General features: G+C 46.6%; 1 long non-coding RNA gene across 2 annotated transcripts; it reads left to right on the top strand.

Annotated features, from left to right (window-relative positions):
* Positions 1–2,602: 2,602 nt before the first annotated feature.
* LOC140428090 (uncharacterized) lies at positions 2,603–14,325 on the top strand. 2 transcript variants are annotated; one of them, XR_011948701.1, is made up of 4 exons: positions 2,603–2,654; positions 8,251–8,298; positions 9,962–10,009; positions 14,278–14,325. It is a non-coding gene; the product is annotated as an uncharacterized lncRNA (long non-coding RNA). The 2 variants fall into 2 exon arrangements; XR_011948700.1 differs by lacking the exon at positions 14,278–14,325 and adding an exon at positions 13,100–13,124.
* The last annotated feature ends 5,443 nt before the right edge of the window (positions 14,326–19,768 follow it).

A 19,768-nucleotide genomic window follows, 5' to 3' on the forward strand; every position in this document is an offset into this window, starting at 1 on the left:
GGGTGGGGGGAGATGTTGGGACCAACCGGGGGCAACCAGTGTCAACGCTCGTGGCACCACCATGCCAATCTCTGGACCATTTACCCGTTCCAGGGGAAAACCTTGTCCCTGCCCAACTGCCCCATCGACCACCCATAGCCCCCACCGACTGCCGAGGCCTCTGGCTTTGCGGCTGAAGGCTATTACTGTTAAGGAACTGGAAATCATGGTTAAGTGGATTCCCATGGGTGGGGAAGGGGGTGGCATGCAGAATGTGGGAGTCACTGTCTACATTACGGGGCAGCACGGTAGCACAAGTGGATAGCACTGTGGCTTCACAGCGCCAGGGTCCCAGGTTCGATTCCCCGCTGGGTCACTGTCTGTGTGGAGTCTGCACGTTCTCCCCGTGTCTGCGTGGGTTTCCTCCGGGTGCTCCGGTTTCCTCCCACAGTCCAAAGACGTGCAGGTTAGGTGGATTGGCCATGATAAATTGCCCTTAGTGACCAAAAAGGTTAGGAGGGGTTACGGGGATAGGGGGAAGTGAGGGCTTAAGTGGGTCGGTGCAGACTCGATGGGCCGAATGGCTTCCTTCTGCACTGTATGTTCTATGTTCTATGTTCTATGTTCTATTTCCAACAATAATTCCTGGACACTGTGCCGGAACACTGCGGGACGCAAGACCACACACGTGGCAGCCAACATCCGACCACCCAAGGGGATGGGACATAGCTCCGGGGACATAGGGGCTGGTTTAGCACAGGGCTAAATCGCTGGCTTTGAAAGCAGACCAAGGCAGGCCAGCAGCACGGTTCAATTCCCGTACCAGCCTTCCCGAACAGGTGCCGGAATGTGGCGACTAGGGGCTTTTCTCAGTAACTTCATTTGAAGCCTACTTGTGACAATAAGCAATTTTCATATCTACGGTTGAAGGGGTGGGTGGAGGGAGTGCTGAAGGCAGAGGGGATGGAAGGATGGTTGGAGTTCGCCTGGGAGGATGCTCCTTATGGGGGGTGGGGGGGTGAGATGATGGTGTCTACTCACTCGTGCTGCCCTGTGTAGGTTACTGACCTTCTTACGGCACTGGAGACCAGTCCTCCTGGTCACACTCCCTGAGCCGACTGCTGCCACCACCTTGTCCCAGGCAGTACTGGCTGCCTTGTGGCTCACCCTCCGGGACCGTCGGGGGAACAGAACATCCCCCATGATGTCCAGGAGCCTCCCCAGGTCAGCATTGCCGAACCTTGGTCAGCACCATTGGTGTGGGCTGGCTGGGTGGCTGAGCAAGTGCAGCTCAAGTGCTGCTTGTTAGTGGGGGGCGGCCGAGCGTGGTATGGCGAATCCGCTGGCGTGCCGGCATTCGGGGCGACAAGCCTTAAGGCCTCATCAAGTGGACCAATTAACGTTGAATAGCGTTGCCGGCCTCACTGGGCTGGGAACCGCAACACTTGCGGCAATTCCCTCTCGCTAGCACATTTAAACATTTTTCCGGAGAATCACGCCCTTAGAAGTATTTCCAGAGAATCGCGCCCAGAGAACTTGTAGTCTCACAGTGACATCTGTTATATTTCTCGGCTGATTTTCCTATCCACTGACTTAGGGCATTCTGACAGCTTAGCCCCATGCAAGGTGCAGGTGGAAATCTACATGTGATTTAACCAATTCGAATCTTTTTACAGGGACGTCCTTTATCAATATTACCACCTCACCTGTGAAAGGTAGTGACAAATAGGTATTTGAGAAACTTAAATTTTGAATATGCTAGTTGTACATCGGTAAATCAAGTTCCTTCTTGTTTACTTGATGCAGTAATGTACTTCTGATCTGCTCCGACAAAGCACTTTGACAAATTCTGCCCCCTCTGTTCATCTGATGGCAGCAATCTATTAGTGTGCACAATGCTATGCAGGGAGGATCCGGACAGAGAGGATAATAGGGTGGGATTCTCCGGCCACGTTCGCCCGGCGACCGGAGAATCCTGTCGGAGGTCAAAGGATTTTTCCATTGTCAGCGTTTGGCCCGTGGCGTCCTTGAGGTGGGCAGGGTGAAGATTCCAGCCCATAGTCAATCCAATGGCCTTTGTCAGATAGTCCTGAACAGTACTGGAAACTCAGAGAAGCACAATGTTTTTTTAATGACACAAAGAAAATGTCATTTTCGTGCAAGCAGCCCACCAGAGGGGATAACAGTGCATCAACCTAAGTGTATACTTTGCAGATATGTGTATACAAGTCGGAGTAGACAGCCAATTCTCTGAACTTTATCAGTTGCACAGTTGATGTCAAGGTCGATGAGTAGGAATTAACAACTTTTAATTTAACATTAACATTTCTCAAATTCATTCTGTTTAGATCAAATTAAACTCAAAATTGGGAATTGACAACAAAGGATTTAAGTATGACAGCAAATAGTTGTGCTTCCAATCGGTACAGACAACATAGTAGCTTCGCTCCAGAAACTGTTGGATGGAATCGTACAATTTATTAAACTCAATGCAAAAAGTAACATTTTACAATCCAATCCTTCAGTAGTTTACCTGTACCAGAATCTGTGCACAATTTGATAAACAATGCTATAGGCAGACTGAGGTTTGTGATTGACTGATCTGAAATCCTGTACTTTACTTACAGTGAACAGCACGGTTGTTAATGTGACACCTTCTCCACAGGACACAACAGGTACTGAAAAGGTGCTTTTTGAAAATGTCAGAAATGTAAGAAACCAGTTATTGAAACTGAATATTTAAGAAGCACCAGAAACTGCATTTGTGATTTATTGTAAAACCATCCAAAACAGTAGCACCGTACAAAACAGGAGGAGGTGATTCAGTCCATCCTGCCTCTGCTGGCACTGTGATAGAGTGATTCTGTTAATCCCTCTCTTTCTGCACAGCCCTGGAGTTATCTCCATTTTACATATAACTCACATTCCCTTTAGATATTTACGACTGAATCTTCTTCCATCGCCTGTTGAGGAAGTGCATTCCCAATCATAACAGCTCACTGAGTAAAAGTAACTTCTCATCTTCCCTCGAATTCTTTGCTAATTAACTTAACTCCGTGATGTCTGGTTATTGATCTTTCCGCCAGTAGGAACTGTTGCTCCATATTCACGTTGTCAAAACCAATCACAACTTTGAACACTGCTGTTAAACTTCTTCTTCATCCTTTCTGCTGTGAGGAGAACAATCCCAGCATCTCTAGTTTCTCCATGTTTTTTGTGCCAGTCAGGGGTTGTGGGTCAACGCCCCCCATTCCAGGGACCTGTAGCACTATGCTATACTTTTTTGTAATCTCATCTTCGACCAATTAAAATGATTTAAACAACTATTATGCTTGCGTTCCAGCCAAGTTAAGAGAAGCATTTTCACGCGGAGTCAGATACGAAAACTTCAAACTGTTATTTGAAAATTGCCCAATTTTGACATACTTTACCGGTCGTTCTGAAGTCGTCAGGTTTCTTCAGACTTTACATTTTACGATCCGTCATCTGTGCAGATGTTTTGATCAGTGTAGCAGCGTGATTGTTTTCTTGAATGTTCTGAAAGCTATCTTGTCCAATCTAATTGCTTATTATTTTTTAAAATACAAGCCTGGTACCATGTGGTGTTCTTTATGGTTCTGATCCGAGGGTGATTGGCATAGTGTTCACAAAGACCACAACTAGCTTTTATATTAAACAAAGCTAAAAAATTATTTATACTACTTAATTGGATTAGACACTTACTCCTATATAATAAACAGTTGATAATAAACATACAATTTACACTCATCTAAAACTAATCTCTACACTAATACAATAACTATGATCTGCTCTCATTCACACTATCTTTCCTACAGTCTGTCTTCTAACCTTCTCCACAACACTCTCTTCCAGAAGGCTTAGCATCGATGTTTTATAGCGTTCTGCATCTAGCTCCCTCTACTGGTAGATTTGGACATAACATTAACCCTTACAGTTCTGTACATTTATCATAATGTCACAGGCTGCTTTTCCCTTTGAGGGGAGAGCTGACTGGGCGCGTTTTAAGCTGAGGGTCACCACACATCAGGCGAGGGGCAAGGTTGAGAAGCCGGAGCCTTCATGATTAACCTTAGCTGATACAGTAATTCAACCCATGCTCTTGGCATCTCTCCGCATTACGAACCAGTTATGTGGTTAGAAATGCTGCCTCACAGCTCCAGGGAGTTCAATCCAACCTGTGGTGTTCTCCCCGTGTGTGCGTGGGTTTCCTTCGGGTGCTCCGGTTTCCTCCCACAGTCCAAAGCTGTGCAGGTTAGGTGGATTGGATATTCTAAATTGCCCCTGTTGCGCGCTTCTTTTCCTCTGTCTTTTCCCATGGCTAAGACAACCTGTACTTAACTTCGGGCACCCGGCTTAGGTCAGAGAAACAGTGGCCGCTGTTTGATTCTGGATCTATCGAATCCGAAGGAGTAACTGCTGCTCAGCTGGGCTCATCTGTCTGGTAGCGAGCATTGAACTTGGACTCGCTTCTGGTGTTGCTGCAATTGGAGATGGTCGTGGCCAGGGAGCCAGGTCCAAGAGAGGACGAACATATGGCGAACCATTCTTCTTATACTTGGGGGTTTTTGCGCTCTTTTGGTCCTTCAGTTTGGGCCCCAATAATTGGGTGATCCCTGATCACTCTGTTCGATTCCTAACCAATAAGTGGGCGGGGATCTGGATGGCTGGGCGTGTCCCAAGCGGTCACTGACCCCGTTGTTGATGCTTCCTTGAACAGGGAGTGGCGCCAAAATGTCTGGGACTGTACCGGTCGCTCGAGTACCAGTCCTTTGTTTTGGTGAAGATGGGCCATCAAATACTAATCGGCCCCATCAAAGTGCTAATTGATCGGAGTTTCAATACCGTCTGGACTTCTTGCTTGCAAATATACATTTCAGGCTCTGAGCCTGCCTGAGTCTTGCCTTGTCTATTTTACCCGCTAGGCTTTGCGAGTTTCTCTGTCCCTAGTTGTAAGTGGCCATCCCAGATGGCTACACTCCGTCCTGTTGATCCTCAAGGCGAAGCGTGAAGGATCACAATACTGGGTCTTCTCCTGTTCTCTGAAATGCTGGGTACCCTCAATCAAGGACAGGTTCTACCCTACTCTGTCCTATGGGTCATTTACCTAAAAAACATTTACCTAAATTTCCCTAATACAACACATATCTAAAAATTCCTAAGGGGCCATTTAACATTCAATCCTATATTCCATTTTCCCTATAAATAATAAAAAGGGAACATCTAACTATCTCTAACTAGACTACACTCACGCTGCTATTTAAAAATCAAAGAACTTATCTTACAGTACAAAAAAAATCCGATTGCAGCATCACATTTCTTTTTATCACGAACGTTCATACACAGAAAAATAAACTTTATTAACGCAACAACAACCGCGGAATGTATTAAAGAGAAAGGTTCAGAAAGAGTGTGGGGTTTGCTGGAGTCCGAGGAAAGGGGCTCTAAAGCTGTATATTGGAGGGCGGGAGGCTCTCCTCCTCCATTTCCGCAATCTGATTGTCTGGATGACACTGCACAATATGGCTATCACTAGTAAGGCTTCCACTGTGTAGGACAGGGAGTACCATTTAACGAGATTCTCACACCATGTGGGGGGTATCGGTGGCTGGGTCGATGTGTTGTGTAGTGTCTGGGCTGGGGGTGTTGATTTGAGTAGTCGTGTTCGGGGCCTGTGCGGTGAGGGAGGTGGAGATAGGTAACCCGTGCAACTACTGTTCCAGCGACGATCATGACGTAGATCATCAGGGTCAACTTTATCTTGTTCAGGCTTTTCTCCGTCTGTATGTATCTTCGTATCTTCCTAGGGGAACAAGCATAATATCTGTTATTATCTTGTTGCTTAACATCTTGTTTGTCTGTCTGTTTCTCCTTAACGTCAATTTCCCATTAGAATCGTCACCATATGTGACTCCCTCATTTTTTTTTTTTTAACAATCATTTTGGAGACAAGGGGTGTCATTCTCCGCCAGCGGGAGTCTCCGTTTTGCCGGCGCCCGGGGGTTTCCCGACAGCGTTGGGCTGCCCCACAATGGGAAACCCCATTGACCGGCCGGTGTTACGGAGACTCCCGCCGGCCGGTCGGTGCAGAAATGTGGTGGGGCGGGTAGGAGAATTTTGCCCAAGACATCTGGAAAAATTCTGTGTCACAGTGCGAGTACTCTCGCAGCCTGTGTTTGATGGGCTGAGTGGGCAGACAATTTCTCCGTCCTCTGCAAACTCATTTTTCCAACCAAGTAAATCTGACATGCAAATAGTAGGTGGGGGATAGCAACCGAAGGGTCGCCGGAAGGGGGCAAAAGTTGATGCAAAATGCATTCTTTAAACTACAGGAATGTAAAAGAACAGCAGGGCAAGAATGTGTGGAATCCCCGGGTAGGGCGGTGACCAGTACCGTTACTCCACTACCCGAGCTTGGCTGACCAAATGTATTGGGGGTCCTTAGGCAGGGCGGGGATAAGTGCCGTTACTCCACTGCCTGAGTGACCTTCCAAGAGCGGTAAGAATTTGTAAATATATGGGCTCCAACAAACTTGTTTCTTTAACTGTCATGTGGCATCAGAAGAATAATTATGACTGTATCAAGAAAGTGTCCAAGAGGCCGACACACAAACTTGTACAAGAGAGAACGGGCATCATTTAAAACAAACTAAACAAGAAAAGCGGGCCGGTTCCATCAGAGTACAGGACACCGTAAATCTCAATCGGTTCCTTTCTCTCATCATCTGGACACCTCAAGGTTCCATTCCTAAAAGGGTTTCAAAGGAGTTACCATGGTGGGAGTCAGACTCGGAGTCATCACCACCTCCCGGGTGCCAAGCCCACGTGTGGAGTTTGCGTGCTATTGCCGATGTGGGGTCCATTTCGTCATTCCTTGTCAGGCGACAGGAATTATCACGGTGCCATTGTTTCATGTTCCGTAGGGCGGTCTGGGCAAGGGAGGGTGTCGCTATCATCGGGTGGTGGGTCAGGTTCCGGTGTGGGCAAATTAATCGTCTCAAAGGGGCTGAACATATCCTGGTCGGTGTCTTTGGGGCTGTAGTGACTGGGGCCTGGTCTGTATGTGCAATGTTTGGGTCTCTCAGGCCTCCTTCTACACCGAAGGAATTCTATCCAACCAACTGAGCTACCCAGCCACTTACCTCTTTATTATATAAGGGCAGCACGGTTGCATTGTGGATAGCACAATTGCTTCACAGCTCCAGGGTCCCAGGTTCGATTCCGGCTTGGGTCACTGTCTGTGCGGAGTCTGCACATCCTCCCCGTGTGTGCGTGGGTTTCCTCCGGGTGCTCCGGTTTCCTCCCACAGTCCAAAGATGTGCAAGTTAGGTGGATTGGCCATGATAAATTGCCCTTAGTGTCCAAAATTGCCCTTAGTGTTGGGTGGGGTTACTGGGTTATGGGGATAGGGTGGAGGTGTTGACTTTGGGTCAGGGGCTCTTTCCAAGAGCTGGTGCAGACTCGATGGGCTGAATGGCCTCCTTCTGCACTGTAAATTCTATGATGATGATTATTGTGCTGCTGTATGGACAGCCATGCTTGCACTACTTGATTGCCATATTTCCTATATCATAGCAGTGGTTTATAATATTTAATTTGCGGAACGCTGCTTTGAAAGTTTGATATCTGATGTCCTGATATCCTGATATGTCCTGAAAGCATGAAATAATTTTAAATAATCACCTCCAATATCCAAGCTTTAACTGTTCAGCTTGGACTGGTTAATAACTACAACTTACAACTGGATATGTTTGAATCCACGGTCCTGAGCCATTATCCCATATTGGGTATAATTTTCAGGGACAGAGAGCTTGTAGTATCAGAGTGACACCTGCTATAACTCCAGTCCATTTTCTTATCCATTGTCTTTGCGCTGTGTTATAAAATGTCGCCCCAATATGATAGATGGAAAACCACCACATACGAGTGTGAGGTAACTGCTTACAATTTTTTTAAAGACATAGAACTTTTCTGAAAATGATAATGGTTGGGTGGAATTAAATTTAAAACCGGACTTCAAAAAACAAGAAAAATGTCTATGCTTTACTGGGAATAGATATTTCTTTCAATCACAGCAGACTGTTGGGGAGAAAAGATTGGACCTAATAAACTAATGAATAATTGAACAGTTATCACGTCATCCTTAAATAGAATTTTTGAATATTTTCACCTGTCTCATAATATGTAGAGAATTTACAAAGTACGTTCAAATTTGTTGATTATCAGCTCACAAATCTTGTACTTTCCTTACAGTAAACATGATTACAGCTAACGGGACGTTCTCTCCATGGACGAGGACAGGTATTGGAAACAATTCTCTTAAAATATTGAGAATATAAGAAACCTGATTTTGAGATTGAATATTTAAGAATGAAGTATGAAACATGACAAAAGTGTGTTATTCTATCTAACCTGCATGTTCTGGATCTTTCAAAGAGCTTCGTCCCTGATCCTTGCATTTTGTCTGTATCCCTATAAGATTCTCATCCTCAAGGACCTGTCCAACACTCTTTTCACATTATTTATACAATCAACTACCCCACCATTTTGGGCAAAGTATTCCAGAACTCAACAAATTTCTGAGTGGAAATATTGTTCTGCATCTCCCCTTGCGATCTACTATCAAACTCATTTTTACAAACACAAGTTTTTTCATGTTTTTTTGATGTTGCAGCATCTTTTCCATCAAACACAACAGATACTGAAAATGTGCTTTCTTAGAATGTGGTGTTTTAAAATAGTTATCGTTTCTAATCAGAGGGAACTGCTGGAATGTTAATTCAGTGTTGTTAATCTTAACTACATGAATTGTGAATCGCCATGCTCTGCTTGGATGCCTCTTATAGACACAACATTAATTTTCTACAATCTCCATCAATGATCAAGGACTTACAGTCAAGCTTGGTGTCACCAAAGAACGATAGATTTACAACCTTGAATGTGCTGGGATCCATGGGCTGGAACCAGTATCCACATAATACATTTGGGAGTAATTTTCAGCATCATAAGAGGCAGAGAGCTTGTAGTCTCAAAGTGACATCTGTTATATTTCTCAGTTGATTTTCCTATCCACTGACTTTGGCACTCTGATAGGTTAGCCCCATGCAAGGTGCAGATGGATTTAACCAATTGGAATCTCTTTACAAGGACTTCCTTTACCAATATAACCACCTCACCTGTGACAGGTCGTGTTTGAGACATTTGAATTTTGGAAATGATAGGTTACATCAATAAATAAAGTTCATTCTTGGTAATGTGGGGCAGCAAATGTACATGCGATCCTCTCCACAGAAACACCTAGAAAAATCCTGCCTCTCTGTTCACCTGACGTCAGCAGTCTATTAATGTGCACAATGATGTACAGGGAGGAACCGGACAGAGAGAATAATAGTCAATCCAATGGCCTTTGTCAGACACTCCTTAACATTGACACTGCAAACTCAGAGAACCATAAATATTTTTTAATGCCACAAAGAAAATGTAATTTTTGTGCGAACAACCCACCAGAGAGGATAGCAGTGCCTCAACCTGAGTGTATACTTTGCAGATATGTGTTTACAAGTCGGAGTGGACAGCCATTTCTCTGAACTTTTTCAGTTACATAGTTGACATCAGGGTCGATGAGTAGGAATTAACAACTTTTAATTTAAGATTAACATTTCTCAAATTCATTCTGTTTAGATCAAATTAAACTCAAAATTGGGGTTTGACAACAAAGAGTTTAAGTCTGACAGCAAAAAGTTGTGCTTCCAATCAAGACAGACAACGCAGTAACTTGGCTCCAGAAACTGTTGGAAGAAATTGCACCATTTATTAAACTCAATGCGAGTTTAATTTTACAATTTACAATCCAATCCTTCAGTAGTTTGCCTGTACCAGAATCTGCGGACATTTTGATAAACAATGCTACAGGCAGGATGTGATTTGTGATTGTCTTATCTGAAATCTTGTACTTTCCTTACAGTGAACAGCACGGTTGTTAATGTGACACCTTCTCCACAGGACACAACAGGTACTGAAAATGTGCTCTTTTAAAATGTCAGAAATGTAAGAAACCAATTGTTGAAATTCAATATTTAAGAAGCACCAGAAACTGCTGTTGTGATTTATCGTAGAACCAAAACTGGAACACCGTACAAAACAGGAGAAGATGATTCAATCCATCCTGCCTCTGCAGGCACCGTGATCGAGTGATTCAGTTAATAATAATAATAAGCTTTATTGTCACAAGTAGACTTACATTAACACTGCAATGAAGTTACTGTGAAAATTCCCTAGTCGCCACATTCCGGCGCCTGTTCGGGTACACAGGGAGAATTCAGAATGTCCAAATTACCTAATAGCACGTCTTTCAGGACTTATGGGAGGAAACAGGAGCACCTGGAGGAAATCCACACAGACACAGGGAGAACGTGCAGACTCCGCACAGATAGTGACCCAAGCCGGGAATCGAACCTGGACTCTGGCGTGGTGAGACAACAGTGCTAACTATTGTGTTATCGTGCCCACTATCCCTCTCTTTCTGCATAGACCTGGAGCTATCACCTTTTCACAGTTATGACTGAATCTACTTCCATCGCCTGTTGAGGTAGTGCATTCCAAATCATAACAGCTCACTGAGTAAAAGTAACTTCTCATCTTCCCTCTAGTTCTTTGCTAATTACCTGAACGACATGATGTCCGTTACTGATCTTTCTGCCAGTGGGAACTTTTGTTCCATATTCATGTTGTTAGAACCAATCACAACTTTGGTCACCGCTGTTAAATTTCTTCTTGATCCTTTCTGCTGCGAAGGGAACACTCCCGGTTTCTCTCGTTTATCGATAGTCTTTGTGCCAGTCAGGAGGCTGGGGGTCGACGTCCATCCAGGGACCTGAGGACAACATCCAAGTGGCATTGAGGAAATGCGGCACTTAAGAGGTGCTATGATTTGGACCCTAAACTACTGCAGCATCTACCCTCTCACACCGATTGAGATTATCCCACATGACACTATTTTGGAGGTGGACAGAGGAACTTTCCCTGGTTTCCTGACCAACATGCAGCCCACTATACATACATCACTATTACTCCTCTTTATTGAAATGAAAGTTGCCAAAGTCCCAGATGACCGTAGGCTGCTTTCCCCTTTGAGGGGGAGAGCTGACTGGGGGTAATTTAACCTGAAGGCCACTACACATCAGGAGAGGGGCAAGGTTGAGAAGCTGGCGCCTTCATGGATAAACGCAGCCAGTACCGGAATTGAACGCGCGCTGTTGGTGTCTCTCTGCGCCCAGAACAAGCAATCTAGCCAATTGAGTTAATCAATCCCTTACCTTTTTATTATTGAGCTGCAGTATGTACAGATGTGGGGTGGGATTCTCCGCTTGGCAGGATTCTCCATTTTGCTGCCACCCGGGGGTTTCCTGACGGCTTGGCGCTGCCCCACATTGGGAAACCCTATTGACTGGCCGTGTAACGGAGAATCCCGCCGGCGGGGCGGGGCAGAAAAGTGTCGGGGCGGAAAATCCAGCCCATGCTGGCACAACTTTGTTCCAGATTTCCTATATCACAAGTTCAAAAAGATTGGGTAGGATTCTCAGCCCCGCCAGCCGGGCAATGGGGTTTCCCATTGTGGGCAGCACTACGCCCACAGGGGTGGGTGCGCTGGCGGCACAACAATGAATCCCGACATCGGAGATTCCAGCCCATTTAATTTGCAGAAAGTTGCTTTGATGCTTTGATATCTGGGGCGAAATTCTCCCCCAACGGCGGGATGTCCGCCGACTGTCGCCAAAGACGGCGCCAATCAGACGGGCATCGCGCCGGCCCAAAGGTGCGGAATGCTCCGCATCTTTGGCGGCCTAGCCCCAACATTGAGGGGCTAGGCCGACGCCGGAGGGATTTCCGCCCCGCCAGCTGGCGGAAATGGCGTTTGTTGCCCCGTCAGCTGGCACGGAAATGCGGCGCATGCGCGGGAGCGTCAGCGGCCGATGTCAGTTTCCCGGCGCATGCGCGGGAACGTCAGCGGCCGCTGTCAGTTTCCCGGCGCATGCGCGGGAGCGTCAGCGGCCGCTGTCAGTTTCCCACGCATGCGCAGTGGGGAGAGTCTCTTCCGCCTCCGCCATGGTGGAGGCCGTAGCGGAGGCGGAAGGGAAAGAGTGCCCCCATGGCACAGGCCCGCCCGCGGATCGGTGGGCACCGATCGCGGGCCTGGCCACCGTGGGGGCACCCCCCGGGGTCAGATCGCCCCGTGCCCCCCCCCAGGACCCCGGAGCCCGCCCACGCTGCCTGGTCCCGCCGGTAAATACCAGCTTTGATTTACGTCGGCGGGACAGGCAATTTCTGGGCGGGACTTCGGCCCATACGGGCCGGAGAATCCAGCGGGGGGTCCCGCCAACCGGCGCGGCCCGATTCCCGCCCCCGCCCAATCTCCGGTACCGGAGACTTCGGCGGGGGCGGGATTCACGGCGGCCAACGGCCATTCTCTGACCCGGCGGGGGGTCGGAGAATGACGCCCCTGATGTCCTGATATCCTGATAAATCCTGAAAGCATGTTATTATTTGAATAATTGCCTCCAATGTCCAAGCTGTTGCTTGGATTGGGTCATTATTATAACCTCCAACTGGATATGTTGGAATCCATGGTCCAGAACCATTATCACATATCGGGTATAATTTGTTGAGGCAGAGAGCTTGTAGTATCAGAGTGACACCTGCTATAACTCTCAGCCCATTTTCTTATTTGGGCTGTGTTATAAAATGTTGCCCCAATATGGTAGATGTTAAACTACCACATGTGAGTTAACTGCTTGTAGATTTTTAGAGACATAGAACACTTCTGAAAGTGATGATGTTTGGGTTGAATTAAATATAAAACCGGACTTCAAAAAGCAAAATAAATGTCTGTGCTTGACCGGGAATAGATGTTTCTTTCAATCACAAAAGAGTGTTGGGGAGAAAAGATTGGATCTAATAAACGGATGAATAATTGAACAGTTATCATATTGTCCTTAAATAGAGTTTTTGAATATTTTCACCTGTGTCATAATATATAAATAATTTACAAACTATGTTCAGATTTGTTGATTATCAGCTCACAAATCTTCTAATTTCCTTACAGTAAACATGACTATAGTTAACGGGACATTCTCTCCATGGAACAGGACAGAAATTAAATAAATTTCTCAGAATTTTGACAATATAAGAAACCTGATTTTGAGATTGAATGTTAAAGAATGAAGTAAAAAACATGACAAAAGTGTGTTATTCTATCTAACCTGGATGTTCTGGATCTTTGAAAGAGAACTTGTGCTTAGTCCCAGATCTTTTAGATTTCTTTTACATCTGTAAATATAACAGATATCTTTTACATCTGTTATATTTCCCGGCTGACTTTCCTATCCACTGTCTTTGGCACTCTGATAGGTTAGCCCCATGCAGGGGGCAGATGGAAATCTACATCTGATTTAAACTATTGGAATCTCTTTACAAGGACTTCCTTTCTCAAAATTACCACTTCACCTGTGACAGGTAGTGTTTGAGAAACTTGCATTTTGGAAATGATAGTTGTATATCAATAAATAAAGTTCATTCGTGCTAATGTGGTGCAACAAATGTGATCCCCTCCACAGAAACACTTTGACAAATTCTGACCCCTGTGTTAATCTGACGTCAGCAGTCTATTAATGTGCACAATGATGCACAGGGAGGATCCGGACAGAGAGAATAATAGTCAATCCAATAACCTTATGCAGACACTCCTTAACATTGACACTGCAAACTCAGAGAACCACAAATATTTTTTTAATGACACAAAGAAAATGTCACTTTTGTGCAAACAATCCACCAGAGGGGATAACAGTGCATCAGCCTGAGTGTATACTTTGCAGAAACGTGCATACAACTCGGAGTGGACAGCCATTTCTCTGAACTTTATCAGTTACATAGTTGATGTCAGGGCTGATGAGTAGGAATTAAGAACTTGTAATTAATATTAACATATCTCAAATTCATTCAGTTCGATCAAATTAAAATCAAAATTGGGGTTTGACAACAAAGAGTTTAAGTATGACAGCAAATAGTTGTGCTTCCAATTAGTACAGAAAACGCAGTAGCTTCGCTCCAGAAACTGTTGGAGGGAATCACACAATTTATTAAACTCAATGCGAAAAGTAACATTTTACAATCCAATCCTTCAGTAGTTTACTTGTACCAGAATCTGTGGACAATTATAAATGATACTATAGACACGATGGGGTTTGTGATTGTCAGATCTGAAATCTTGTACTTTCCTTACAGTGAACAGCACGGTTGTTAATGTGACACCTTCTCCACAGGTCACAACAGGTACTGAAAATGTGCTGTTTGAAAATGTCAGAAATGTAAGAAACCAGCTGCTGAAATTAAATATTTAAGAAGCACCAGAAACTTCTGTTGTGCTTTATCGTAAAACCATCCAAAATAGTAGCACGTGCCAAACAGGAGGACGTGATTCTGTCCATCCTGTCCGTGCAGGCACTGTGATAGAGTGATCAGTTAATCCCACTACCTCTCTCTTTCTGCATAGCCCTGGAGTTATCTCCATTTTACATAGAACTCACATTCCCTTTAGCCAGTTACTACTGAATCTACTTCCATCACCTATTGAGGTAGTGCATTCCCAATCATAACAGTTCACTGTGTAAAAGTAACTTCTTGTCTTCCCTCTAGTTCTTTGCTAATTACCTTAATGCCATGATGTTTGGTTACTAATGTTTCTGCCAGTAGGAACTGTTGCTCCATATTCACTTTGTCAAAACCAGTCACAACTTTGATCACCGCTGTAAAATGTCTTCTTCATCCTTTCTGCTGTGCGGGCAACATTCAAGTTTCTCTAGTTTCACCATGTTTTTTGTGCCAGTCAGGGGGTTAGGGGTCGATGTCCCCTTTCCAAGGACCTGAAAGTCACCACACCTCAGGTGAGGGGCAAAGTTGTGAACCCGGCGCCTTCATGGATAACCTCAGCTGGTACGGGAATTGAAACTGCACTCTTGGTGATTATTTGCATCACGAACCAGCCGTCCAGCCAACTGAGCAAAACAACCCCTTTCTTACTCTGCTGCTTTAAGTACAACTATGATTGCACAACTTGGTTCCAGATTTTATTTTGCTGAAAGTTGCTCTGATGTCCTGATATGTCCTGAAAGCGTGAAATAATTTTCAATAATCACTGCCAATGTCCAAGCTGTTACAGTTCAGCTTGGAGTGGGTAATAACTATAATTTACAACTGGATTATGCGGAATCTATGGCCCTGAGCCATTATCCCATATTGGGTACAGTTTGCAGGGACAGAGAGCTTGTGACACCTGCTATAACTTCCAGCCCATTTTCTTACTCACTGTCTGTTGGGCTGTGTTGTAAAATGTCGCCCCAATATGTTAGATGGAAAACTACCACATGCTTAACTGCTTACAATTTTTTTAAGACGTAGAAAATGTTTTGAAAGTGATGATGTTTGGTGGAATTCAATTCAAAACCGTACTTCAAAATAAATGTTCCTGCTTGACTGGGAATATATGTCGTTTTCAATCAGAACAGACTGTTTGGGAGAAAAGATTGGATCTAATAAACCAACGAATAATTGGACAGTTCTGTATTCATAAAGACAAAGGGCGAAATTCTCCCGAAACGGCGCGATGTCCGCTGACTGGCGCCCAAAACGGCACCAATCAGACGGGCATCGCGCCGCCCCAAAGGTGCGGAATGCTCCGCATCTTTGGGGGCCGAGCCCCAACATTGAGGGGCTAGGCCGGCGCCGGAGGAATTTCCGCCCTGCCAGCTGGCGGAAACGGCCTTTGTTGCCCCGCCAGCTGGCGCGGAAATGACATCCCCGGGGGGCGCATGCGCGGGAGCGTCAGCGGCCGCTGACAGTTTCCCACACATGTGGTGTGGAGGGAGTCTCTTCCGCCTCCGCCATGGTGGAGACCGTGGCGGAGGCGGAAGGGAAAGAGTGCCCCCATGGCACAGGCCCGCCCGCGGATCGGTGCGCCCCGATCGCGGGCCAGGCCACCGTGGGGGCACCTTCCGGGGCCAGATCACCCCGCGCCCCCCCCAGGACCCCGGAGCCCGCCCACGCCGCCTTGTCCCGCCGTTCAAAAGGTGGTTTAATCCACGCCGGCGGGACAGGCAATTTATCGGCGGGACTTCGGCCCATCCGGGCCGGAGAATCGAGCGGGGGGGCCCGCCAAACGGCGCGGCCCGATTCCCGCCCCCCGCCGAATATCCGGTGCCGGAGACTTCGGCAACCGGCGGGGGCGGGATTCGCGGCAGCCCCCGGCAATTCTCCAACCCGGCGGGGGGTTGGAGAATGACGCCCAAAGTGTCAAAACATAGTTTTGTAGTGTAAATAAAATCATTGCTTTGTTTACGTAAAAGCTATACTGTGGTCTTTGGGGAACAATATGCCAACCATCCTAAATAAGACAACTTCCCCACCGTTTTGGGGAGAGTATTCCAGATCTTAACAAGTTTCTGCGTGAAGCCATTTCTCTTCATCTCCCCTTGCGATCTAATATCAAACTCATTTTTACATCACTACTTTTTTCAATGTTGCAGCATCTATTCCATCAAACACAACAGATAGTGAAAATGTGCTTTCTGAGAATATAGTTTTTAAGATAATTATCGTTAGTAATCAGAGGGAACTGCAGGAATGTTGGTTGAGTGATGTTAATCTTAAGTACATGAATTGTGAATTGCCATGCTGTGCTTGGATGCCTCTTATAGACACAACATTCATTTTCTATAATCTCCACCAATGATCAAGGACTTACAGTCAAGCTTGGTGTCACCAAAGAATGGTCGCTTCACAACCTTGAATGTGCTGGGATCCATGGGCTGGAACCATTATCCACATAATACAATTGGGAGTAATTTTCAGCATCATAAGAGACAGAGGGCGTGGTCTTCTCGTCGCGTTACTCTCTCGCTCCAGCAAAATGTGGCCGGTGACTAGCTCGAGAGGCAAAAAAAACAAGAACCGCGCCAGGCGCCAAACAGTTTGCAATTCAACTGGCCCACTCCCGTAGGCGAAATCAGGATCTCACCTGAAACCAATCATCACCACTTAAGCTCAATTTCCAGACAATTAACGGGAGCCACCTCATATTCAGTGGCCTCACCAGCAAGTGCTCACGCTGCCACTTAGTACTCCTTTTGAAATACGTGAACCTGGTGGAAGCACTTCTATGGGGAGCCGAGGAGGTGAGTAGCCATCTATGTTCACAGGCAAAGAGCCCAGGGGTGCTCGGCTTGCCACCCAGTGCTCGGCCGGAGGTGGGGGTCTCTCAGCTGGGGGTGGGAGACCCTCCAAAGGGTTGGGCTGCCATAGAAGGGTGGGGGGAGATGTTGGGACCAACCGGGGGCAACCAGTGTCAACGCTCGTGGCACCACCATGCCAATCTCTGGACCATTTACCCGTTCCAGGGGAAAACCTTGTCCCTGCCCAACTGCCCCATCGACCACCCATAGCCCCCACCGACTGCCGAGGCCTCTGGCTTTGCGGCTGAAGGCTATTACTGTTAAGGAACTGGAAATCATGGTTAAGTGGATTCCCATGGGTGGGGAAGGGGGTGGCATGCAGAATGTGGGAGTCACTGTCTACATTACGGGGCAGCACGGTAGCACAAGTGGATAGCACTGTGGCTTCACAGCGCCAGGGTCCCAGGTTCGATTCCCCGCTGGGTCACTGTCTGTGTGGAGTCTGCACGTTCTCCCCGTGTCTGCGTGGGTTTCCTCCGGGTGCTCCGGTTTCCTCCCACAGTCCAAAGACGTGCAGGTTAGGTGGATTGGCCATGATAAATTGCCCTTAGTGACCAAAAAGGTTAGGAGGGGTTACGGGGATAGGGGGAAGTGAGGGCTTAAGTGGGTCGGTGCAGACTCGATGGGCCGAATGGCTTCCTTCTGCACTGTATGTTCTATGTTCTATGTTCTATGTTCTATTTCCAACAATAATTCCTGGACACTGTGCCGGAACACTGCGGGACGCAAGACCACACACGTGGCAGCCAACATCCGACCACCCAAGGGGATGGGACATAGCTCCGGGGACATAGGGGCTGGTTTAGCACAGGGCTAAATCGCTGGCTTTGAAAGCAGACCAAGGCAGGCCAGCAGCACGGTTCAATTCCCGTACCAGCCTTCCCGAACAGGTGCCGGAATGTGGCGACTAGGGGCTTTTCTCAGTAACTTCATTTGAAGCCTACTTGTGACAATAAGCAATTTTCATATCTACGGTTGAAGGGGTGGGTGGAGGGAGTGCTGAAGGCAGAGGGGATGGAAGGATGGTTGGAGTTCGCCTGGGAGGATGCTCCTTATGGGGGGTGGGGGGGTGAGATGATGGTGTCTACTCACTCGTGCTGCCCTGTGTAGGTTACTGACCTTCTTACGGCACTGGAGACCAGTCCTCCTGGTCACACTCCCTGAGCCGACTGCTGCCACCACCTTGTCCCAGGCAGTACTGGCTGCCTTGTGGCTCACCCTCCGGGACCGTCGGGGGAACAGAACATCCCCCATGATGTCCAGGAGCCTCCCCAGGTCAGCATTGCCGAACCTTGGTCAGCACCATTGGTGTGGGCTGGCTGGGTGGCTGAGCAAGTGCAGCTCAAGTGCTGCTTGTTAGTGGGGGGCGGCCGAGCGTGGTATGGCGAATCCGCTGGCGTGCCGGCATTCGGGGCGACAAGCCTTAAGGCCTCATCAAGTGGACCAATTAACGTTGAATAGCGTTGCCGGCCTCACTGGGCTGGGAACCGCAACACTTGCGGCAATTCCCTCTCGCTAGCACATTTAAACATTTTTCCGGAGAATCACGCCCTTAGAAGTATTTCCAGAGAATCGCGCCCAGAGAACTTGTAGTCTCACAGTGACATCTGTTATATTTCTCGGCTGATTTTCCTATCCACTGACTTAGGGCATTCTGACAGCTTAGCCCCATGCAAGGTGCAGGTGGAAATCTACATGTGATTTAACCAATTGGAATCTTTTTACAGGGACGTCCTTTATCAATATTACCACCTCACCTGTGAAAGGTAGTGACAAATAGGTATTTGAGAAACTTAAATTTTGAATATGCTAGTTGTACATCGGTAAATCAAGTTCCTTCTTGTTTACTTGATGCAGTAATGTACTTCTGATCTGCTCCGACAAAGCACTTTGACAAATTCTGCCCCCTCTGTTCATCTGATGGCAGCAATCTATTAGTGTGCACAATGCTATGCAGGGAGGATCCGGACAGAGAGGATAATAGGGTGGGATTCTCCGGCCACGTTCGCCCGGCGACCGGAGAATCCTGTCGGAGGTCAAAGGATTTTTCCATTGTCAGCGTTTGGCCCGTGGCGTCCTTGAGGTGGGCAGGGTGAAGATTCCAGCCCATAGTCAATCCAATGGCCTTTGTCAGATAGTCCTGAACAGTACTGGAAACTCAGAGAAGCACAATGTTTTTTTAATGACACAAAGAAAATGTCATTTTCGTGCAAGCAGCCCACCAGAGGGGATAACAGTGCATCAACCTAAGTGTATACTTTGCAGATATGTGTATACAAGTCGGAGTAGACAGCCAATTCTCTGAACTTTATCAGTTGCACAGTTGATGTCAAGGTCGATGAGTAGGAATTAACAACTTTTAATTTAACATTAACATTTCTCAAATTCATTCTGTTTAGATCAAATTAAACTCAAAATTGGGAATTGACAACAAAGGATTTAAGTATGACAGCAAATAGTTGTGCTTCCAATCGGTACAGACAACATAG

Source organism: Scyliorhinus torazame, chromosome 8 (genome assembly GCF_047496885.1).
Source record: "Scyliorhinus torazame isolate Kashiwa2021f chromosome 8, sScyTor2.1, whole genome shotgun sequence".
Taxonomy (NCBI): domain Eukaryota; kingdom Metazoa; phylum Chordata; class Chondrichthyes; order Carcharhiniformes; family Scyliorhinidae; genus Scyliorhinus; species Scyliorhinus torazame.